Here is a 6,467-nt window from a genome sequence, read left to right on the forward strand (position 1 = left end):
GGACGTATTATTATTCCCTTTTACGTTGACAGCAGTGGGACCATGACCTCACGACCACTGAGAAACACCTCATCCCCCAACAGGGTCTCGATTCAGTCGGAGGCCAGAGGAGAACGCCATTAAAGGGCAATTGTGTAATGAACCAATAGCCACGTTTTACACAACGACTCTGTGAAGTCTACCGTTACTTTGCCCGACTGCATTAGAACAGTGCATATCTATTAGCTTAGCATGGCCTAGGGTGCGGATATATCCTACCAGAAGGAATAGGCCTGCTATTAAGTGCTACGTCTGAATCCCTCCCATCGAGAGTGTGTCAAGTCCATGGCATCACGGCTAATTGGAACATACTAAGTGACTCAACTGGCATCGCGTTATGTAAAATGGTGTCGCCCACGCCGATAAAGTAGACACGGCAGTGGATCACACGGACAGATCTCTTCTCAAGCCCTCCAGGCACGGCGGCGAGAGGGACGGATTAGGAACAGGACAAGGCTAATCAGTGAACTGAGGGATATCCCGTCTGTGGTGTCTGTTCCGCTTCGAGGGGCAAACTGCTCCTCTCAACACGTGGCGGCCCTAGTTTTGTCGTTTGGGTTCTACTAGGATACGACGGTTCTTCTGGACAACCCGTTGTAAAGCACAGCAGAGTATCGCTCTATGATATGTAACATCTATGATCAGCAACAGTCAAATGGCCTCGTAAAGAGAAAGGAGGCTAATGGCAAAGCTGACAGGTGCAGTCAGAGTGATACTGATGTGACTGATACAGTATTTCCTGTTTTGCCTTCGCTGTGACCAAGTCAATACATACCATATTGGATCAACCAATTAGGTTTCCTCTAACCTAATACAATTTCACCTCCCATGCAGGAGGGAAGGAACCGTTCGTTTGGGGCTCACTGAACAGTGAAATGTAGATAAATTAGGGTGGGAAAGTGTGAAAACCCAGATGAGAATGCTGCTGCCTGCCTGCGCCTCTGCATGTGTTACGCATGGATATGAGCACGGCCTGGTGTGCAGGACAATGAAGCACTGCATCCGGCCCACTGAGTGGATCCAGGCCTGGTGAACTGGAACTCACCTGGACCGTCCAGTACACAATAACAACAATCACAACGACATCAACAGCAAACAGCCGAGGCACTCTCACCAGATGATCTCCACTGGGTTCCACGCGGAGCGGTAGGGTTAGCGAACCCCGGGCCAACCTTTCCCAAATTCCTACAACCACCAAAAGTTTGCTGGCGCCATAAGTCACTCGAGCCAAGAGCTAATGCAGCTGGGCTCAATTCTGTTGGTTAAAATCAGCAAAGTGCTTAGACAATGTATACTGCTCCGTAGAAATGTGTATTGCACAACCGTCTGCAGGTTATTGAGGGGCTTATAAGTGGCCCAGTTGAACATACCCCTAAGCTAAGATACTGTACCTCGGTTATGATCCATATATGTAATAATGCTGACTTGGTCCGCTTCACAACCGTGGCAGAAGGAAGCAGCTCCACTTCTGGCCTCTCCGGAAACACGTAGAAAACACAACTTACTTCAAGAGTGCACATTAAAGCCTTACGGTATACAGTAGCATATGTAAAGTGCGTTTTAGTTCTGATAATAATCACAATGCAGTCGGAAGATAAAAACGGCCACATCCCCTTTAACCGTACACGTTTTACATGAATGACATACGTTCAATCCTTGCTATGAGGCGTCACCTTCTGGAAGGCTTAAGTGCAATTTACGGGGGGGTGGCACGCATCCTGTCTACATGAACTGTCATTACAAGTGGCTCGTCAAAAGGAGGTGATGTAACCTAGACCTTGTTTCTGTTGGGATCTCTCTCTTTCCTGAGGAGTTCCAACGGGGGAGACAGTTTAAGCACCGTCTTCTCCTTCACGCTGTACACCCCTTTACAGACTGTAGAGAGACCTGCGGGCTTTACACCCCTTTACAGACTGTAGAGAGACCTGCAAGCTTTACACCCCTTTACAGACTGTAGAGAGACCTGTGGGCTGTACACCCCTTTACAGACTGTAGAGAGACCTTGTGGGCTGTACACCCCTTTACAGACTGTAGAGAGACCTACAAGCTTTACACCCCTTTACAGACTGTAGAGACTGTAGAGAGACCTACCTGACTGGGCTTTACACCCCTTTACAGACTGTAGAGAGACCTGCAAGCTTTACAACACCCTTTACAGACTGTAGAGAGACCTTTACACCCAGACTGTAGAGAGACCTGCAAGCTTTACAGACTGTAGAGAGACCTACAAGCTTTACACCCCTAGACTGTACCCCTTTACAGACTGTAGAGAGACCTGCGGGCTTTACACCCCTTTACAGACAATAGAGAGACCTGCAAGCTTTACACCCCTTTACAGACTGTAGACCTGCGGGCTTTACACCCCTTTACAGACTGTAGAGAGACCTGCGGGCTTTACACCCCTTTACAGACTGTAGAGAGATCTACAAGCTTTACACCCCTTTACAGACTGTAGAGAGATCTACAAGCATTACACCCCTTTACAGACTGTAGAGAGACCTGCAAGCTTTACACCCCTTTACAGACTGTAGAGAGACCTACAAGCTTTACACCCCTTTACAGACTGTAGAGAGATCTACAAGCTTTACAACACTTTACAGACTGTAGAGAGACCTGCAAGCTTTACACCCCTTTACAGACTGTAGAGAGACCTACAAGCTTTACTTACACCCCTTTACAGACTGTAGAGAGACCTACAAGCTTTACTTACACCCCTTTACAGACTGTAGAGAGACCTGCAAGTTTTACACCCCTTTACAGACTGTAGAGAGATCTACAAGCTTTACAACACTTTACAGATTGTAGAGAGACCTACAAGCTTTACACCCCTTTATAGACTGTAGAGAGACCTACAAGCTTTACACCCCTTTACAGACTGTAGAGAGACCTACAAGCTTTACACCCCTTTACAGACTGTAGAGAGACCTACAAGCTTTACACCCCTTTACAGATTGCAGAGAGATCTACAAGCTTTACACCCCTTTACAGATTGCAAGGAGACCTACAAGCTTTACACCCCTTTACAGATTGCAGAGAGATCTACAAGCTTTACACCCCTTTACAGATTGCAAGGAGACCTACAAGCTTTACACCCCTTTGCAGACTGTAGAGAGACCTACAAGCTTTACACCCCTTTACAGATTGTAGAGACCTACAAGTTGAGCACTTTTGATGAACTTTCCTTGACTTGTCTTGATCATCACAGTTTTATCTCTCTGAATCCTCATCTCATCGGAAGAGCCATCTGTTACCTTGAGCTGTGTGAAGTGAGCATCAGAGTCCACCGTGGCTTTAAGGCCCGTATGGTCTCAGTTGATTGGCTTCTGTCAAACGGAAATCCTTCCACAGCCTCCCGTCTACACAAGAACACAAACCCCATAGAAAGGAATACAATGACTGGTTCAATTCAAGCAGTTTCATCAACACTATTTTACCACTGTTTACATTGTAACAAGTCTATGTTCTTCAGCAGTACAGACAGAGCACAGTATCTGATGACTGAGGAGCTACCCCTTCACTATCACAGCATGGCATTATGGATTTCCTCTGGGTGGAGGACAAGGCACTGCGATAGCTCAGACTTTGAGAGAGAGAGAGAGAGAGAGAGAGAGAGAGAGAGAGAGAGAGAGAGAGAGAGAGAGAGAGAGAGAGAGAGAGAGAGAGTGCTGTGTACAAACAGGACTTAACATAGTGTACAGTAGTCTAGTCTCTCATTCAGACACCTATTAGGGTCTCTTGTCAGTCAGTCATGTATATGAGCCCATTATTTCACAGTTCACACCCTGACTGTCTGCTAATAATTTATCTTTCCCTTATGGTGTCTTACTGCCTGCCTCAAACCTACACACACCAGGATGGTTCATAGCTGGGTTACATACTGCTGCAAGCAGCTCCACATCTCTACCAGTAGCACCTCTTGCTATCACTAATCCTTCAGGATTTTGGCAATGAGGCCCTTTATCTACTTCCCCGGGGAATGCTAGCTGTACCCGAAGACTTCCAGTCTTTGTGCTAAGCTAGTTAGCATCGGCTCACGAACCGACCTCCGACGTCCTTCATACTGGACGCAGAGACAGATAAAAAGATATCCACGAGTTCACCTGACTCTGGGGAAGCTGATTGAAGGGACACCCACATCCTAAAGTAACTCTTAAACATAAGACCTGTGGAAACAGTCAGCGAGAGAGGGCTAACATCACGTAGTCGGAGGGGCGTGTCCGTTACTTTTTGAAGCCTGTAGGTAGTGCTGTGTCTGGATCCAGCGGCGCTCTGTACACAGCATGGTGGTAACCCCTATCCCCTGCCGCCAGTGCCTTCTCCACCACCCAGGGACAGCGCAGCACCGTGAGGAGCCCTGCAGGATACAGGACACAAACACACTGCATAAGACAAGAGGGACTGACTGACACAGGGGCAGTGGTAGTAGGCATACTACTGGAGAATAGACAGGATCAGGATTCAACATCAACATGGTGGTGGCTTGCATGATATTTACAATACTGTAACACTGCTGCAGGGGATGTTTTCTAAATAGGTTGCGAAATGTATTGAGTCTAATTTGACAATCTTGTATCGTAGAGATTCAAATCAGATTCTAAAGAAAAGCACTGAAATCGGTCTAAACTGGAAATGTCCTGAAGCAACACAGAACCACTCGTGACTGTTCTCTTTGCATATGGCTTGTCTGTCCCTGTGTTGATCACATTTACCAAAGGTCCAATGAAACTGTCATGAACTCAGTTAAAACACTATTTCTTAGTGTAAGGAGACTAATTAGTCAAACGCTTAGACATGAACTAAACGCACACAAAAAAAAACCCGTGCCTTTCTCTTCTCAAAATCGGACACCGTATTGGATTAATGAACTTGACGGAGAGACGTGGAAACTCTGTCCTAGATTAGCTGTGCTCCCAGTGCTCTCAAGCTTGAACTTCTTGCCACGCAAACTCTCAAAGCCTATCAGAGGAGCTGGGCAGGATGATATCAGATTGGAGTAGATTAGCAGTGCTAACAATCTCCCCCTTCCTGACACTGTTCACTGTCACTGCAAAATTACGAGCCTCTAATGACAAGTTCCTTGGCTGCAGTACTTGAGCAGACGCCAAGACAACTCCTTTACCCTGGTGACAGGATTCTCACCAAGTTGTGGGTGTAATTGTATTAGATTTACACATTAATACTATTAACACGTTTGGCTGTTGTCATTCCTTTGTGGGTTTTGCGTGGCTGGGAATTATGACACTGACCAGTCGAGTCAAGCTTTCCTAGTTTTTTACATCTTCATTTGTAAGATTTACTCCACAACACAATATCGTACTTGACAAAGTTGTTGAACGGTATCACTGGCTGAGATGTGAGATGTCTTATTTGGGGCAAGGGGTGGACAGGGAACCCAGGCTACAGTGAGTGTACAAGAGCATGGTTTAACCCCAGAACCCTAGGCCCCCAGATCCTTACACATATAGTATATGACTTTATTTTCGCCGTGAACGCGGGACCATGGGCTCCATTGTGTTTTCCGGATTCGAATCGACGTTCAACTCAAGAAATGAGTTGAACCTTGTGAACCGGCTGCGGTCGTAGAACCAGCAAAGCTGCTGGCGGCACAATGACGCTTAGAGAGATTAGGAGCGGGTTCTAGCAACACAGACCCAGCTCTGCTCTGCACCAGCTCCAGCCTGATAGACTGATCCAGCCTGACTGCTGAGTGACAGTAAGCCACGGCTATCTACCAAAGGTCAGGAGAACACACCTCACAGATCACAGGTCGTTGGGTGACGGAATGCGCCGGGCCTCTGGCTCAGACCAGTAACGGGACAGGGGACAGCAGTCCCAACTTGCCTCCCTACTCATCTTACTCTACTACAGGCTTAGAAAAAGAGGACTAACGAGGAAACAAAACCCCACATTTTACTCCGTTAGTTACAGATTTCAGAATTCTGTCAACAGACACATGTCCGATATATTATGTGCCACACCGTTCACAACCAAGAAACATACGTCTACCTATTGTAGTGTTCCTCGTGAGAAGAGACTGTCAAAGAGGCATACAAAGCCAAATGTGGTAAGTAGCATGTCGGGACAAACACTTGCTAATCTAATGCTTTCTGGGTGGCTGGTCAGCCCCACTGGGGTTTCTAGGCTAGGGCTAAGAGAGGCTGAGGCTGGGGGAGGCCTCCTTGCAGCTGCTTACCTGGGGCTAATAAGGCCTCCCCACATGCAGGAGCCCCAGAGGTTAGGAGCAACCCCTCAAGGACCAGGGGCGCGTCCTGCAGACAGGGGAACGCCAGCAGACACCCTCTCTACACCACTCAGCTCAAATGAGTAAATCAAAGGGCTTTCACAATGACATACAAAAGATACAATGCAACAAATGTGTACTTACTTTTGGTTTTATAGCTTTTTTTTTGTAGTGTTATGACACTCAA

This window comes from Oncorhynchus masou, chromosome 31, assembly GCF_036934945.1.
Source record: "Oncorhynchus masou masou isolate Uvic2021 chromosome 31, UVic_Omas_1.1, whole genome shotgun sequence".
NCBI classification, from domain to species: Eukaryota; Metazoa; Chordata; class Actinopteri; order Salmoniformes; family Salmonidae; genus Oncorhynchus; species Oncorhynchus masou.